The 18266-nt window shown below is 36.8% G+C and overlaps 1 long non-coding RNA gene across 1 annotated transcript; it reads right to left on the reverse strand.

The window, feature by feature from the left end:
* Positions 1-4930: 4930 nt before the first annotated feature.
* LOC122577190 lies at positions 4931-7675 on the reverse strand. The gene is made up of 3 exons (XR_006320120.1): positions 7551-7675; positions 7124-7253; positions 4931-7055 (listed from the first exon to the last, which is right to left on the reverse strand). It is a non-coding gene; the product is annotated as an uncharacterized LOC122577190 (long non-coding RNA).
* Between the last annotated feature and the right edge of the window lie 10591 nt (positions 7676-18266).

Raw genomic sequence — 18266 nt, forward strand, 5'->3', positions numbered from 1 at the left:
TGGAAATTTCGAAATTTGAAATTTTCACTGTGGGCAATTTCGGCAATTCGAAAATTTGTTTGGACTTGACTTGACAATAGGAAATTTCGAAATTTGAAATTTTCACTCTGGGGAATTTCGGCAGTTCGAAAATTTGTTTGGAGACTTGAAGCTTGGAAATTTCAAACACTTGACAACTTGACTTGACTTGACAATTGGAAATTTCGAAATTTGACATTTTCACTGTGGGGAATTTCAGCAATTCGAAAATTTTTTTGTACTTGACTTGACAATTGGAAACTTTGAAATTTGAAATTTTCACTGTGGGCAATTTCAACAGTTCGAAAATTTGTTTGGAAACTTGAAGCTTGGAAATTTCGAAATATTTGACAACTTGACTTGACTTTGCAATTGGAAATTTCGAAATTTGAAATTTTCATTGTGGTGAATTTCGGCAATTCGAAAATTTGTTTGAACTTGACTTGACAATTGGAAATTTTGAAATTTGAAATTTTCACTCTGAGCAATTTCGACAGTTCGAAGATTTGTTTGGAGATTTGAAGTTTGGAAATTTCAAATATTTGACAACTTGACTTGACTTTGCAATTGGAAATTTCGAAATTTGAAATTTTCACTCTGGTGAATTTCGGCAATTCGAAAATTTGTTTGAACTTGACTTGACAATTGGAAATTTTGAAATTTGAAATTTTCACTCTGGGCAATTTCGACAGTTCGAAGATTTGTTTGGAGATTTGAAGTTTGAAAATTTCAAATATTTGACAACTTGACTTGACTTGACAATTCGAAATTTCTAAATTTGAAATTTTCACTATGGGCAATTTCGGCAGTTTGAAAATTTGTTATCTAAAAAATTCGAGAATTTGATAGGTAATAAATTAAAAAATATCTTCACTAGTCTGTTAAAAGAGTTATGGACTTTAAAATTAAAATTCCTCCAGTTTTCTAAATTATCTTCGATTTACTTCGTAATTAATAATCTTCCAATTAGCATCGCACGGTACATGCATTTGCCGATAGATAACCGAGATAATCGATCGATTAAAATTCTTCCGATAATTTCAAAATATAAAAACCGTAAACTCGAGGAAGATCTAAAAGCAAAGTTCATTTCCATCGGTGGAAGTGTCTCTATCGGTAAAAATGATCTCGTTCAGACACGGCAAGGGCAACAATATTGAGGCTCGATAATACTTGCTGCGAGACGCGGGGGTGTAACGGAAGAAGACAATCATTTGTCAGGGTGAAGTGGACGCGAATGCGAACACGTTATCGCGGCTTTCTCCTGGTAATCTATCGCGTGTTCTTTAACAGAAAGAGATTTCTAGCGAAATGAAACTGACAATACGAATTCGTGTAGCATCAGCCAGGAAAGATTTCTGAAAGACGATGAATTTTTTACTGGGCGTGTCTCTTTAGTACATTTATCATATTTTGATACGACAAATAAATATCAAAAAAAAAAAAAAACTGGAGCTTTTTCTATCTTTATCCATAATTCTGTGAGATATTTTTTAACATTTATTTATTTATTTTTGTATATCTTCGTTTAGTACGAAGATTGTTTACAAATCAGAACGATTTACAAACGATGCAATCTTACAGCTTGTTTATATCAGGTTTGAAACTAATTTAATAAAACCTATTCACGCGGAAGGTTTGAGGGTGTGGGTGGCGTGTGATTTTAATTAAAAAAGTGGATGTTCGTCCTGGGACGACGGGGCAGAGTCGAGAGAGGGGGAAATATCTGTTTCGCCACACCGTTGCCAGGTCTCTCAATGTTTCAAATTAAAGCTAGCAATAATTTTTAATAAGCAGCCACCATGAAGAGCTTCGAATTCTTCATTAAAATTCTTTCAGAAATAGGAAAATCCAGAAAACAGAAACGAAATACTGTACGTCCATTTTGCTTTCTCAAACAAACACGAAATCGAATATTCAAATTCGGTCACTCACAAACCAGGATCAGTTAGCATGATCTATAAATCAGCCTGGAATTACTAGAATCTCGAAATTCTAGTAATAATAGAAAAAAAAAACCAGCGGTTTGTTTAACGGGCCACTCCATCCTCAACGAATTTATTTATCCATCCGGCAACCGGTTAAAGAGACAAACAGAAAGCACGACACGTACGCGTGCGTTAAACGTTGCTGTTAAAAATAACTTCATCGAACAACCTCTATTTCTCAGCACGAAAAAAAAAAAGAAACAAAAAAGAAAAAGAAACGAAGAAATCTGTGACAGTACTAAAAGTGACAAAAAATAGATTAATTTCGTCCATAGAAAGAAGCTTCGTTGATCGTTCGATTTTCGACAAGCATTCGAGGATCGTCGACATGGTGCTGCACTCTGTGCCACCGACAAATTCATTTATCCTAACCTCCTTGCAAAAAGGATAAATAAAAACCGCGATATATCTCGTACATATCTAACCACTCCCTGTTATTTACATATTCTTTACATATCTAGACAGACGTATATGCGATCCACGTAGCGGGACTCAAGTCTACGTTTCATGCACACATAGGAAATGTGTGTACAGCGTAGAGTATACAGATAGATATGTAGATGTGAAGGTACACGAATACAGAAGAGGCAGGTTTCTGTAAGTAGCTAAGCAGAAAGTGTACATAGGTATAGGCGGAGACGAGGGGTTGGCAGGCAGTCCAAAGCATCGAAAGGGGGTTGGAACGTGGTGGCAGTTGGTGGAAAAAGGGGAAGGGGAAGTTGCGATTCCATCTGCCAGCCTGTCATTCTGATACTACGTAGAATGTCGGCTGTTGGCGGAGACGATCAATACATTGCAATCTATATAAAATGGCTGCAGTATCTGGAGCGTCGTGAATAAAACGCGGCTGTTCTATCTTGCTCTTTCCCCTCCCCTTCTCTTTCACTCTTCCTATCTCTCTTCATTTCGTCGTCATCGAAACGAAAACCTACATATCCGTACAGTGTCTTGGGAATCGAGCGATTTTTTTTTCTTTTGAAATGGAATCTGAAGATAATGTTCCTTTTTTTCTTGTATTTTCTTGTATTTAAATTCCGAGAACTGCAACGGAAGGTGAATGGAAATCATATGGGATTGAGATTACGAACTTTGTTTAACCTTAGTTACGGATATTCAAGAGACAGTCTTAATGCACGATAACTAACGATTCATAGTTTTATTTATGAATGATAAATAATTTAACAAAGAATATAATAAATGTAGATGATAGTGATAGAAAGAGAAATGTATAATAAATGGTTAGTAACCGTTTTATGAATCAAGCGACTAAAATAGAGAGGAGATCTTTGAAGAAGAATTTTGGTAAGAACTGTACAGAGACGCAACCTTACGATTACGTGCGAAGGGATGGCAGCATCTCTCTTCATGGATTTCTTGTTTGTGTAGATGCAAAAGAAACGAATTAAGAAAGAAAAATAAATGGTCATTCTGATGGACAACTGTTAAAATAAAAAATGCAGAATATTTAAGATGAAATATGAAGTTTCCACATTAACGCTTTTGTTACGAAAAGACATAGAAAAAAGGAAGCACACGATGTGAATCAACATCGTGGCTCCACCTCGGAGATCCTTGGAGATTTAATACCGTTCGAGAGGTCACCGATAGGTGGTGTCAGCCATGTTATTTGTCTGTTTCACTTGACGATTTTGGACGAATAAAAAATTGATAGGATTAAATAAAAATATTTTCATCTCGCCTTTTAACTATCCCGAAGGACGATGCAAAAATTATTTACTCTTTCTGGAACGCTCTATATGTAATCTTTTATTCAGGGGAAAATGTTTCATTAGTCTAGTCAATTGCACTCGTCAATGATAACAAAAAGTAACAAATCTGTCAAATCAAACTACTTATACAAACAAATTAAATTACTTATACATGCACGGTTATTAAACTCTAGTATTTATGCAACAATTATAGGAATGAAACTTTAATTAATCGATTACGCTAACAGCCGAATATTTTCAGGAAATTTAGAAGCGCTGCAATCAGTACGTGCCATCGATCAAACATTTACGCCATAATTAAGAGAAAAAACAAGCAATTATAAACATCTATCAAACCGACTATCAAATACTAATATACAGCGATACACTTCATTTGGTACACTTCAATTACGGTATCGACAGTACATTACTAAGAACGCAAAACGTTAATTTCTTGAAAAATTCCAATTATTAAAATGATACTTTTACATTGCCATATAATCCATGTTGTAGTACTTACTTTGACAATGGAAAAAGTGCAAGGATCCATTCGACATCCACGTTGTTGCATTCACGTCTGGCGGCGACACCGAGCAATCTAAGGGCGATTCGCACGGTGCGACGGGAGCAACGACTCACGATTAACGGCGAGTTTGGTTGAGCCAAGAGAAAGCAAGGAAATCCACGGCCACGAAAGAAACGAGACTCGAGAGTCGATGGACCAACTGCACGGGGTCCAAGTCGAGGTAGAACTAACCCAGGTTTCGGGCAATAAAGGGGATCATTTTGAATCTGTGTGCTGAAATTTATGGTCCCCCACCAGCCTATGCCTGACTATAGGACCGCGCAGTAAAGGACGGCTATTAATTTTACGTTTGTCGTGGCGAACGATTCCAACTCCGAAGGACTTCTCTCTTCCACTGCCAAAAGATTTAACGTTCCAACAAATGTAAATTTAAGGATCGTTGCCGGGAAAAATTCAACTGAAACTTAATATAATCATCGATGAATGAAATCATAAGGGTACTTTCATATGTATATAAAGGGTGATCAAGTTCTAATTCCTTAACACCGGATAGATCAATCAAAATGATTTATTAACAAACTGGTAAACGTATCCTTTCTATAAATACAACTATTCGCCCAATTTATCTAACCTTCTCTAAATAGATTTTTTTTAATAATTTAGATTTTTAAATAAATGCCACTCGAATTTGAAGAAATTAAATACAATATGACTTTTGTAACGAAACACACAGTTCCAATTAGAATAAACTTGTATGTTCCACTAAGACTCAGTGACTCCATAAAAATCCCATAACAATACAGCAGTCGTTCAAATAAAAAAATTATTTTCTCATAGAAAATTCTTTGACGATTTAAAAAGAAGGTTTACTTCATACAACCAAACGAATCACTTCTATAGTTTTAACAACCAATTTTCCAATATTGTTTCAATATTCTTATTTTCAACGCCAAATCCACGTGCCGGTACCATCAACGTGATGATCCACTGTTCTTCCAATTTCAAGCTCTCTTTAAACAATTGTTCCATTCGCAACAAACAAATTCGATCAACAAAGAAAACACCACTGAAGTCGTCGTAAATTTGTTTTTAACTAAAGGATACGCGGATTAGGACGCGCACGCGTGCATCACGACATATCACTGATCCTGGAGCACGCGGTCAAGGATCGAGATGACGGAGTCTGGATTGCAGGTGATGTTGGCCGGTCGCCGATCACCGAGGTTATGCTGCAGGGAAACGCAGAAGGGTAGTATCATGGGGAAATGATTTATGACTTTGGGGACCAGGTAGGGCGCTATTCAGCATCAGCTTCGTTCTCTTCTTCCATCGTCCTTCCTCTCGGCTTCCCCTTTTGCATTAGACGGCTTCTCTCGTGTCAATGCGTTTTCAGTTCGCCTATTTGCGCAATACGAGCAAGATCCGACGGCTACAGCATCAACTTTACACGAGTTCGCGAACAAGTTACGCGATCACGTGGATCTTCCTTAGCGACGGATGGAAAATCGTCAGTGACGATTCGTTTCTTCGTTATTACTTGAAAATTGGATACCTGGTCAACATCGGTTCGACAATGCTTTTGAATTTGTGATACGTTACTTTTTGTTTCCTGTGGCTTTTAAATGAAGCAGCAGCTGAGAGTCCGAGCAAGACGAAGAGGTTTCAGGAAGTAGATTCTAAATTTATCGAGGTAAAGTTCGAAGACATACTCTATTGTCCTGTATCTTACGTAGAATCCATATATTGAGAAGAATTTTCACATTCTCGTTCATTGAATTGACATGTTTACAGTAGAACTTCGTTTATATGACTTTTATTTATCTGAACGAAATTTCAGTGAACGTTCGATTGCACCAACTACTGTTCATTAAATTCATTTATTTGTTTTGTTGATTAAATTCACATATATAAGCTTCATCTATTGATAGATTCATAGGTTTGTCTACTGATAGGTTCATATAAACAGAGTGCTACTATAATTGTGCTAAACCTGAGTAGGCAAATTTTGCATATAAATTCTGAATCACAGTTGTCAAAAGAGTGCCTTCCCTAGCCAGAAATCAACAAAAAGGAACAGCCCACCATTCCATGGTAACATTTTTCACCAGCAACCATGACAAGCATCTCCATCCTTGCCAGCTTCCTTTATTTCCCAATATCTTTTCCCCTCTTTGTCAGCGTCACTCTTACCTCGATTTCTTTTTAGCCACGGTCACACTCGTGTTATTAGATCAACGAGATTTTATTAAAACCGCTGGTATGGCGCGCTGTTGCGGAAGGAGGAGCATTTCGTCGAGTTTGCTCGCTTATTGCATGCAAAGTGAAAAACTTGCTCATCGAGTTCACCATTATTACACGGTCTCGCGTGTGCGTAGCTTTCGTGATGATCCCCTCCACCTCATCCGCCCCTTTATTCCTCTTCGAACTTGTTCTTAGACGGACAGGACAGTCGGACGTCGCGCGTTACAAATTAAGTTACATAAATCCAGCGCGGCTACCCCTGCATTATGCATCGCGACCGCGATTCCCGAAGGCTAATTCCCTTGGCTCGCCAGGTAGAACAGCGTGCACATCTTCTTTTTGCCTTGTACGCCAAGCGGATTGGGATTCGAGCGGAATTGGCCGCGTTCGCGCCGCTGGAATTGCGTTTTTTGCTACTGGCCAACAGCTCTTTGGGATATTCGGAGCTGGACACTGACAACCGGCAGCGCGGTTCCAGTGTCCATTTCGACGCGAAGAAACGCGTGTTTCACCTTTTTAGCGACAGGTTTAATTGTCTGCAGCACGCGTGTAAATAAGAGTAGAGAGAGGAACCTGTTGGGGATTGGAAATTTATTTCAATTTCTTTCTCTTTCCTTGGAAAATGTCGTTTTAATTCTCACCTGACGAAGGCTGCGTGTCGTTATTTTAAGATTGATACGAGGATCACAGGAAAAGACGTGATCAAGACATTTTTGTTAATTTTCTTACCACTTGATCTTACTTTGTAACCAAACAGGAATATTGGTACAGCTGAAATTTTGTAAAAATCAAAAATAGAACTGTTAAAACAAAATATTAGGTTGTTCGAAAAGTGTCTCTCTTTTACAGACACGTCTTTTACAACAACGCATCTTTACACAAACAAGAAACCTAACCTGTCGAACGTTGTGATCTTTATTTTGATAGAACAAAATGGATCATACGTAATTCGGTAAAATAATACAAAACGGAAAATATTGTGCATCCATTATTTTCTTATAAAACGAAAGAAACTTTTCGAACAACCTAATACATTTTTTACAGTATTTTACAACAAAGTACTTTAACCTCCTTCAATATTTTAATATCACGATAAACAATATATTCAAAACGTAACACAAAAATATAATGTTGTTATTTCTGTATTTAGTGGTAGCATCACAATAGCTATTAGTTTATTCCTCGGATAAATCTATCACACCGTTCTCAGCTGATAACCTTTATTGCACTTTCTTATATAGACTAGGGATAAAAACAAAAGAATATCTGAAACCTATCGATTAAATCTATCGATTATATCTAGAACTATCTTCTAGTTACTATTTATTGTAACTAACGCATCTGTATATAGATGGCGAGCGCGAACTCACGTTGTCATTTTCAACATATAGCGTAAAAATGAATAAATTTCAATAATACAGTTGATCCAGCTCCCGTCATCTGAAGGTAAATTAAATAACGCATGTGTATATAACATTTGAAATCACATTATTTACAATACCTTACTATATTTTACTACTTTTTCAACATCAAAACAAATTTACACGCTACATTCTTCAAAATTACGTCAAGCCGAACTGTGAAAACTTTCTTCGAGGCAGTTACGTTAAAGTCGACCCGAATATCAAGAAGTTGCGATTAAAAGGAGACGGAATCGTGGCTGGTGAATTGCTGGAGAAAATAGTATTCCGGGCTGGTACATCGACCGGCTACGATGCACTGGAATCGCCAAGGAAACGAAAAAAAGAGGCGGCGGGAAATGAGGGAAAAGACAGACGCGGTGTCAAGGTGGCGGGCAGCGGCAGGCAGCAGCAGCAGCAGCAGCTACCCCGAACGATCATCAATCATCAAGAGCGAGACAATCGAATAGCGCAGCCAACCGGCGAACAGCTGTCGCTTCGTTGAGCTCTAACCGTACACGTTACACGCTGCCAGCGTGTTTTCTGAAAAGTCCCGCAACGGGAAAATATCGTGTTCCGCGGCTTTCTTTCTCCTTGTTCATCGTCAGATATATTAATCACGATCTTTATCGAATCCCGAGACCATTCTGATATCATCGAGAAAGGATTGAGTGGAGAACTGAAAGAAATATGGAACTCATAAAGGGTTGATTAAATAACGAGTTGTGGAGAAAATATCGTATGTAAAATGGAAGACAGATTGTCTAGTAGAAAATAAATATACTGGATGATATGAAATAAATATCAGTAATGTGATATTATCGATAAAGAACGAGTTGACATATTGGGTTGACAACTAAGTACCAACTTAATTGCCAACCCAATAAAAAAATATCGTATATGAAATATAAGACAGCTTGGCTATTCGAGAATAAAAATACAGGTGAGTACGAAGCAGAAATATGATTACTGTGATATTGTGAGAAAGAATTTATAGGGAAATGAAAGAAATACGCTTGTAAGTTTGTAAGAAGTTGACTAAATAACGATTTAAAGAGAAACATCGTATGCAAAGTATAGGACAGTTTGACTATTGGAAAATAGAAATATTACTGCAGCAGAAATGTTTAGTCGATTTATCTAATAAAGGACGAGGAAATATTTCATAAGTGGGAGGAAGTGTCACGCACGGTCTGCATTTCAAGGAGGCCTCCGATCCTCTTCGCATCATATTGTAACGCCACCATCAGATTTCAGCGCCATCCCCGCGCGCTATATTGCCTGCTACGTTTCATAAATAACTCTCATATTACGAAAGAATACAATTTCAATATTACATCCGATGGATACGCCAATATTGCTCGGACCCATGATAGATAGACGAGCGTTATTGTCTTTAGAAAAACATAACCATTTATTTTAGAAATCTAGAATAATACTGAAATCGTGGAACGATATTTCGTTGCTAACATGGCGCGCCAGATAAATCTTCGCGCTCTGATCACGCTCATAAAAATTGAACAAATTATTTTTTAAATTTGATTAAGCAATTTTTTCAATATTATCGAAATATTATTTGGCTCGTTTCTTCTCTTCTTTCGTTATTTATGAGGACGATTAAAGATTTTTCATTTGAAAGAGGCTTATTAAGGAATCCTTGCGAGATGGGATGAAAGCGCGGGAATTCCGAATGCAATTTTCATTCGAGGGACAAATGCTTACGAATGTTCGTGGAAAATTCGACGAAAAGGGGAAAGTGGAATGATAGGTGTCTGTGGGACAGAGCGAAAATATGAACGCGGGAACCAAAATTATATTAATAACGCCGTGCTTTCATCCCTCGAACTGACGCGGTGACGTCTCCGTCGCCTTTTAATTAAATTTTCGTGCGTTTTATACCGCTTGTCGCGATGTCACACTGTTATTTTTCCTCCACTTCCAAAGAAACTTCTGAGGTGGACGCTTAATGTGGATCCTTTGTCGCGTTTATTTTTTGCAACGAAGAGAAAAACGGAATTGTATTAACATTTCATTAATGTGTTTTTGGTGGCTGGTTCATCTAGGAACAATAGCGAAAACTAGGAAAAACTTGAAGTTTTCTATGAATCTAATGCTGGTAAGGTAGATTTCTTGGCTGGATCTTAAGTGGGAAAAGACCGGTTAGTACAAGATTGTCCATGGTAGGTGGCGTACAAGATACTTTTGTATGCTCTTAATTTCTTACGTCATTTTTGAAATAGTAATTCCTTGGATTTTGCTCGATTTTAAGCGATTATAGTTATTTCAGAAAACTGTTAATCTTCCAAGTAACGTTACTCGATAGTGGAGTGATTTTATGATTAAACGTGATTAACACAGAGTTATAAATTTACCTCTCGACATTTCTGTTGTTATAATACAAAATGTAAACCTTAAAGAAATTCTAATATAGACGAGGAACTATAAGCGACCAAACAAGACTCGTCTCCAAATTTGCCAAGACATCTCAACATATCCAGTATCGAGACACTTTTCACCCACTATAAACAAACTTTAAGAAACAGGAAAGAGAGAAAGACAAAGAAAAAATAAAATCACGAAGCTGAAAGCATATAATAAATCTTACAAGGGCTGTCTCTTAAAGTTCATCCCTCGTTACATTCTCCCAAAACATTAAAGGGGAACGAAAATGAGCAAAAATTTGAAGAATCAATTGAAACACCTTTCGATGGTGTTTAAATTTTTTGATTGTCCGAAAAAGAAGGAGAAGTTAAAAAGTGAACAAGTTACACCTCCAAGTCCCTTCCGCGTGTGTTCACATTTTTAACGTTAATACAGTTTGCAACGAAGAAGCGAGAGGGATGTTGCTCCAAGATTGATATCTTCGTAACACGATTATCAGCGAAGGCGTAGACGTAGCCAGTCAAAAGTAGCAAGCAGAGACGGGAGGGTTGTCACCCTTGTCTCTCCCCGAGCAGCGTGAGAAGCCAGCCATCTTGAATGATGTATGGCGCCGGTTACGAGGTCGACTGAGCGGCCATCACTCAACGCTGAGCTCTACGGCTTTTGGGGACACACGTCCTCGGGACTCTCGTTCTGTCCGCTCCTCTCTGGCCTTCTGTCTGTCGATGTTCACGGTAACTGTGACTTTGTCTAACTCTTTGCCAAACTCATTCATTTTTTGTCCTCCGCTTCCGTTTCTTTTTTTCCTTTCTTTTCCTTGATCAATCGATATCGTGTTTGGTTGGCAACTATGTGATTGCGGATATTGTCATTAGGCGATAATGACAAAATCCGCAATCACTTAGTTGCCAACCTAATATTTCGCAGAATTTTCAGCGTAAATGATTGAAAGAACGTTCATTTTGAAAATTGAATAATATATTTGACGAAAATTATAGTTAAAGTGGAGATGTCCATATATTTATGGAAAATTTAGCGTGTTGTCTGCCGAGTTTCAAAAATCCCTTACGGGCTGCGCAAGTAAAATGTTTCTATTATTAATTTTACGATAAAAGTAAATCAAAACGAGGAATCATTCGATAAAAAGTTAACAATTCATTGTTGAAAAAGGTACTGTTATTAAAAACTTAAGAATTGCTAAAAAATAATAAAATTCATAAACAAGAAACATTAAAGAAAAATAATTTAAGAAATTAAATTGATTTCAGTGTGGTATTTTTGAAAGTAAGGTACCGTACCACAGAAAGTAGCACTTTGCAGGTCGAATACTAGTAACGTGACGTGGATTCTCTTTTGATGGTGTAGCTGGTATAAAACACAAAACAATTAAATAAATAATCAAACTTTTTCTTATAAAACAAACAATAAGTTTACTGGAAGTATAAAGGAAGCATAAAACTAGAAGTCCCTTATATTACTTTTTCACGAAAATTTAGAATTTTTATTGTAAATGTTAATCTTTTATTTCACACGACGAGTATACACGTCAACCGCACCGAAGTAAAGTTTTGAATTGACGTGTACACACGTCGAACGCAGTTAACATGGTTAAATAACTAGAAATGTATAGAACGTACGTAATATGTGTGAATATACAAAACACGTAAAGTATGTGGTTTGTAATATTTGGAATATGAAATCTCTATTTACATTCCATTTCTTTAGTTGCATTCTTGGAAATCAAACTTTACATAAACATAAGTTTAGTTATAATAAATCTAGATATTAACATTCAATCTCAAAATAGCTTTGTTTCGATTTTGAAAGGAAGCTTCCAATAATAATGAAGTCCATTCTATAAAAGTTTGTTGAGAATTGCGGATCTTAATCGCCGAAATAAATGTACAGGAACACTTAGATTACACTTAGAACTGATATCAAAATAGTTTCAGATTCATTTAATATGTGATTGACAAGATCTTCGTCGATATACATTTGCACGCGTCTCAGCATTCTCTTTGCCCCTCCATCTTCTATACCGCACTACCAACGGAACAGTTGCATTCATCTGTTTTACCAGACGCTGTGCACGTACATACTTCACACACTGATACTCATATATGTATGTCACTACAGGCGACAAATCTAACCTAACACACAAAATTACACAAATTTCAATAAAGTTACTATTTTTTTTTTTCAGATACGATTGTTAATAAGTGTGAAATACCATTGATATTGAAAATTACACGAGTTTAGAATATGTGTGAAATATTCGTTCTTAATGTTTCGCAAGAATCACATAGACCTGTTTGTACATAAATTTATGACATCCTCATTTATTAAGTGACCATTATCTTTACATAGATTGTTATCTTTCTCTGGAAGCATATACGATTATATGATTATACTGTTTTTCCTTTCGTTTTGTGCCTCCTTTACCTGACACGAATTAACTCATTGAAATTACAACGTTGCCTACGTCGAAATCCTATTTATCCCTAGTGTTCTTTTTTGCTTAGATTTTACATTTGTACCTAACTTTTTGTACCTTCGTCATAGAATGTCTAGTTTAGGAAGTTTTGCATGCATCTACGTTGAAAAATCAGGTAGGCAATTTTCGGCGAACAGACACGTTCGTATAATATATATTCATTTTCGATTATTAAGTCGATTCGAATTAATAATTTATATAGATATTGTAATCAAAATTATATTAATAGAATAAGAATTATAGATATTATTATATTAATTATATCTTCCATAGATAAGTATAAGTATTATTTTCAATGACTTTAATATTATTATATACACGTCATTGTAGCATTTCAAATGTGACACTTAAAAACTTGCAAGTCGAAGTATTAGGTTGCCTGAAAAGTTTCCTTCGTTTTATAAGGAAATAATAAGACGCACAATGTTCTTTGTTCTATATTAGTTTATTGAATTATGCACGAACATAATAATAGAAATAGAACGAAATGGATCATACCTAATTCAATAAAATAATATAAAACAGAAATTCTTCTTCATCTATTATCACTTTATTAAACGAAAGAAGCTTTTCAGACAACCTAATATGATGAGAATAAATTGAAGTTGCTGGCCGATATTTACAATTAAAAGTCAGAGCGTTAAGGGCTAAGAATTTGACTATAATTTCATAACGATTCGACCATATTTTGTCCAATATATTTCATATAATTGCTAAGCCGTGTTCGTCAATTTTGACAAAACTCAAGATGTACGTCAAGTAACCGTCACTTGTCGTAACAATTTCATTGAAAAAACCATTCGAAGCAAGTTCGACACGGCTGGAAATTGGGAAATAGAAGAAGCGGAAGAAGAGAAAGTAGCGAATCGAACAGGACGGGGCGTAGAAATTGATGGGCATTTGCGAGAGCGAGTACGATGGCCCCGTTGTAGCGTGGCATATTCGTGTATGCGTAACGAAAAACGGTCACCGTTTCCATATGACGGGCCGTCAATGACAGTAGCCTGTAATCAATAACCGCATCAAGCTTACACACATTGCTCCACACGTTCCTCCCAGAACCCAGGACCATTCTACGTCCCCCTCCTCCCATCTTCTTTCGTTTCGTTCCCCTATCGGCGTATTTAATATGCAATAGCCCATTTACCCCATTGAATACCCCGCCAGATCCACTCGAGGGACGCCTTGCGACCCACATTTCTCCGATCCTACGCCTCCACCCTCCTCTCACCTAAACTCGCACGAACTTCCGTCTAAGATTGCTACTCCGCGGAAGAAATTAGGGACAGAACGTATGAAACAACTTGTGATCACTTTGTTACATTAATTAGAGTATGCAGAACGTTCAAGTTGGGTGAATTTGAATTTTATTAACACTGTGACTGCCACGTGGGTCATATATGATCCACGGTTTCTCCTGTGACGCCACGGTGGTCATTGGTGACCGGAGCGCTTCAACTTCCTACAATTGTAAAAATTGAATGAAAATTGAATTAACTGATAAATAGAAGATACCTTGAAATAAAAAGTGCCCCATTGAACAATTAAACATTTTTATTAGAACATCAATAAAAGAAAATGAGGTTAAATCTTGCATCTAACGGTGCACTGTGTTTGCATCCATATCTTTGAGGGGTAATCTACCAATATTATTATAAACACACTTTAGAAAATAATCGTAAATGCTGCTTTATAATCATATAATTGAGGTTAGAAGTGTGAACATACCTTAATGTTATATATAAAATGAACAAATGTTGTTTACTAATATCTTCTACACGTTTCAACAAAATATTCTGCACGTTTTGCTTGCGACGAAACAACGAATGGTTTATTAAAATAAACGAAGCCTTGTTTTGATATGTCGCTATCAACTGTTATCAAGGCACCAATAAGATAAACGGTACATTGGGGAATGCTATCTTACATCATCAATTTATTATTATTTTGCCATTATATGCTTTGAACAATAAAAATACTCCCGTGGCGTCCTGAACGAAACATGTGATTTCCGCGTGGCAGTCAAAGTGTTAGATGAAACGATACAACTCTACTCTTCTCTTGTCTCATCTCTCTGTATGAACTTCGACGCCTAAGATTCCTAACCACAGAGAAATTACAGATAGAACTTGTGATCGTCTTGTACGATTAATTACCGTATGAATTGATGGTTAGGTTGGCGAAATGGAATTCTGCAAAGTGACATAGTCATCGCTCAATGGGTACCTTTGAATAAACATTTATTTGGAGAAGTTTGAGAATTACAGATATGCTACTATACTAATTATCCAAATACTTTCAAGCCCCTCTCATTATATTTATTTGTATTGCAATGATCACATCTGCCCGAAGATTATAAATGTAACAATAAAGAGTAATTTAAACTATGGTTTTTCCAACCATTCAGGCACCTTCGATATCCCAATGGTATGGAAGATACCAATGCCAAACAAACCTTTCACGCGGAAACACTGGCTAAACTGAATTATACAAGCCATTGCAATTAATTAGCCTTAATAAGAATTATAGGAAGAATCGCAATTATAAGAGACGTTAGCTGTACCGACCTAGGGTGTAAGTTCTTTCCTCCTCCCTGCGGCAAAAGAAGAAAGAGAAGAAAAAAGAAACAGAAGATATCGCTTGATTCCAGCGGGAGAGAGGGGCTTGATTCCACGGGCAACGTTGGCAGACAGTTTGTGGATAACCAAAAGAGGAGCAGCGCCACTGGTGCGGCTACAGGCAGGCAAAATGCTTGCAACGAAGATGGAAGCCAGAAGCGTGAAGAAGAGAACGAGAAAGAAGGAGGATGAGTCCAGTCGCCAGTGGCGTGGAAGAAAACAGAGTCACGAGATGCTGGAGCTGTCCTCCAGATGGGGGTGAATCGGAGGAACGGGGTAGTCGGTGCTGGATAAAACCGGGAAATTGTGGGTGGTGGGTGTGGAGCGAGGAGCCGTGGAACCGATGGACAAAACGAGGCTGGAACGGCTCTTACAGTGAAACAGAGATAGAAAGAAGGGAAAGATGGGTACAAGAAGAGGGGTGAATCGCTCTAGAACGGAAAAGGGGAGGTTGGACGGCGATGCCGCTGGAAGAGGGTGAGAGGAGGATCGAGAGGGGTGCCGGCACGCGGAACCTCCCGGAGCACCGCGCAATCCCGGGGGCCGCTTTAAATGAGTCAGCGTTTTTATGCCTCGCGATGTTGTCAAAGCGCAAACAGCACCCGATAATATATCATCCGTTGAGCAAGCAACCCCCTTCAACCCTCGAGACACGGCCCCTTCTATGCGCCGCGAAAGCGGTTCACGGGTCTAGAACTCGATGGAAGCAGAGTCCTGCAAAGGACTGTTATGTTTGTACAACCTGTAATAATGAAGTTTGATAAGGGTTACACAGGGGATGAGCACGCCAAGTGCAACCAGGTGACTGTGATACGCGAATCTGCCGCGGATGAAATACGACGGCACCGTTGGTGGTTGAATGGTTGACGTGATAATATGCGACCTCGGGTCACACAGCGGCAAGAGAGTTGTGATTAAGAGAACACTTTTTATGGAATATCTAAATGAATTAAATAATTTTGTGGAACTATGAAACCGGTTAAAATACAGAGTTCTGTATTTCCTGTCTTTTACACTTCTTAAAAATAACATGTGCTATTGATAAAATTAATATCTCTAAGAGAGAAACATGGTTATACTTGTCTGTATCAATTTCATTATAATCATTTATGTGTACTATTGTATATATGTATTGTATATATTGTATATATGATATGGGCTATTGATAAAATTAATACCTTTAAGAGGGAAACATGGTTATACTTGTCTGTATCAATTTCATTATAATCATTTATGTGTACTATTGTATATATGTATTGTATATATTGTATATATGATATGTGCTATTGATAAAATTAATACCTTTAAGAGAGAAACATGGTTATACTTGTCTGTATCAATTTCATTATAATCATTTATGTGTACTATTGTATATATATATTTATTGTAATATGTTGAGGTTGACTGATTGAGGAACCAGTGGATGAATTTGTAATGGAAATATATATTGAAATAGGTAAAAGTACAGATATAGTGTATACTGATCCAGATCCTCACTCTTTCAGTGTTACAATACAATAAGAACATGGTAGGGAGCACGTTCATCTATAGCAAAGGACATTACCAAAAAAGTTAACCTTATAGCTTTAGCTAAAGGCTACAAGGAACATAAATAGAAGACTGTTTATCAGTTCCTCTGTTCCTAGACCTTGCGAACCAAAACATAATGTATATTCAAGGGTACAATAATATACATCTCTCCTTATTTATAATAATATAGTAATAGCAGTCTCCAGGACACGGATATACATAAATAAAAATGTAGAGTATTTCTTGAAGTAGTTGCTTCAACATAATACATTACACTGGTCACTGGTGACCAATATTTTCTAGGATGGTTAAAATATGATAAATTTCATGGAATAAGCAGTATTTAATAATGTGAATGTGTGTTTAGATAATATTGTTAGAAAAAAGCGCTCAAATACAATGTATTTTGCAAAAAGTAAACGTTATGGAGTAGTATACTTGAATCTATTGCAGGTTACAGGGCAAAATATATCACACTTTTGTGTCGCGTTAAAGGATAATTACATGCAGTCAAATAAATGAGATTTATATCAAATTGCTGCAATTAACACATTCCAGCAGAAGACTGGAAAAAGATCAGAATTAAAGTTGAAGTTAAAGCTAAACTTCAAGTTAAAATTTAAGGTTAGGAAACAGAAAAATTATTCCAATGCAGTTGGTATAAAGACTTGTGAATGTCACCCTAATTCATTTAATTCTGTTTATTAATCACTTTGAGAAGAATTTCTATGCATAGAATGAAATTCATTATAATTTACTTTTCTTTTTAATCCCCTAGAAAGATGCAACACACTAACCGTATTATTGTTTTACAACAGGACTGTTTAACTTGTTGTTACCTTGTAATTCCCTCCTTACTATTAGCAGACATGGAGACGGAAATTACCATTTCTATTGTCCCTTACAGTTTAGGGCTACCGACCTCATCATTAACGTGTTACAACCGAACTGATAGCAAAAACAGATTTTGAAAGGTGTATATCTATAGATGAAATAACCTGATAGGCTTAGCCTGCTTAGATCTTAGCGATTGAAGAAACCTAGAAGCTAAGATGTCTGATTACGATAGCGATAAATTTCGTGAATAATCTTGGAATTGCCTGCCTGCCATTTTGACCTGCGAATATTAGCGATAATAGTGAAAATTTATCTCTTGTTCACTTCCTGTCTGCTTAATAAACAATTTCCCTGTAAACCGACTGATTGACCATCAAGTACCAAAGTAATCTTTCAAATCTTCAACGTTTCCATGTCTTATAAAAATGTGTTTCTCTTTTATTATGGGTCGTAATGGTTGATTTTTCAATAAGTTTCTAAAAGGGTTTCACCTAAAAAGGTTGGCACTATGGCGATTTTCAAA

This window comes from Bombus pyrosoma, linkage group LG18 (genome assembly GCF_014825855.1).
Source record: "Bombus pyrosoma isolate SC7728 linkage group LG18, ASM1482585v1, whole genome shotgun sequence".
NCBI classification, from domain to species: Eukaryota; Metazoa; Arthropoda; class Insecta; order Hymenoptera; family Apidae; genus Bombus; species Bombus pyrosoma.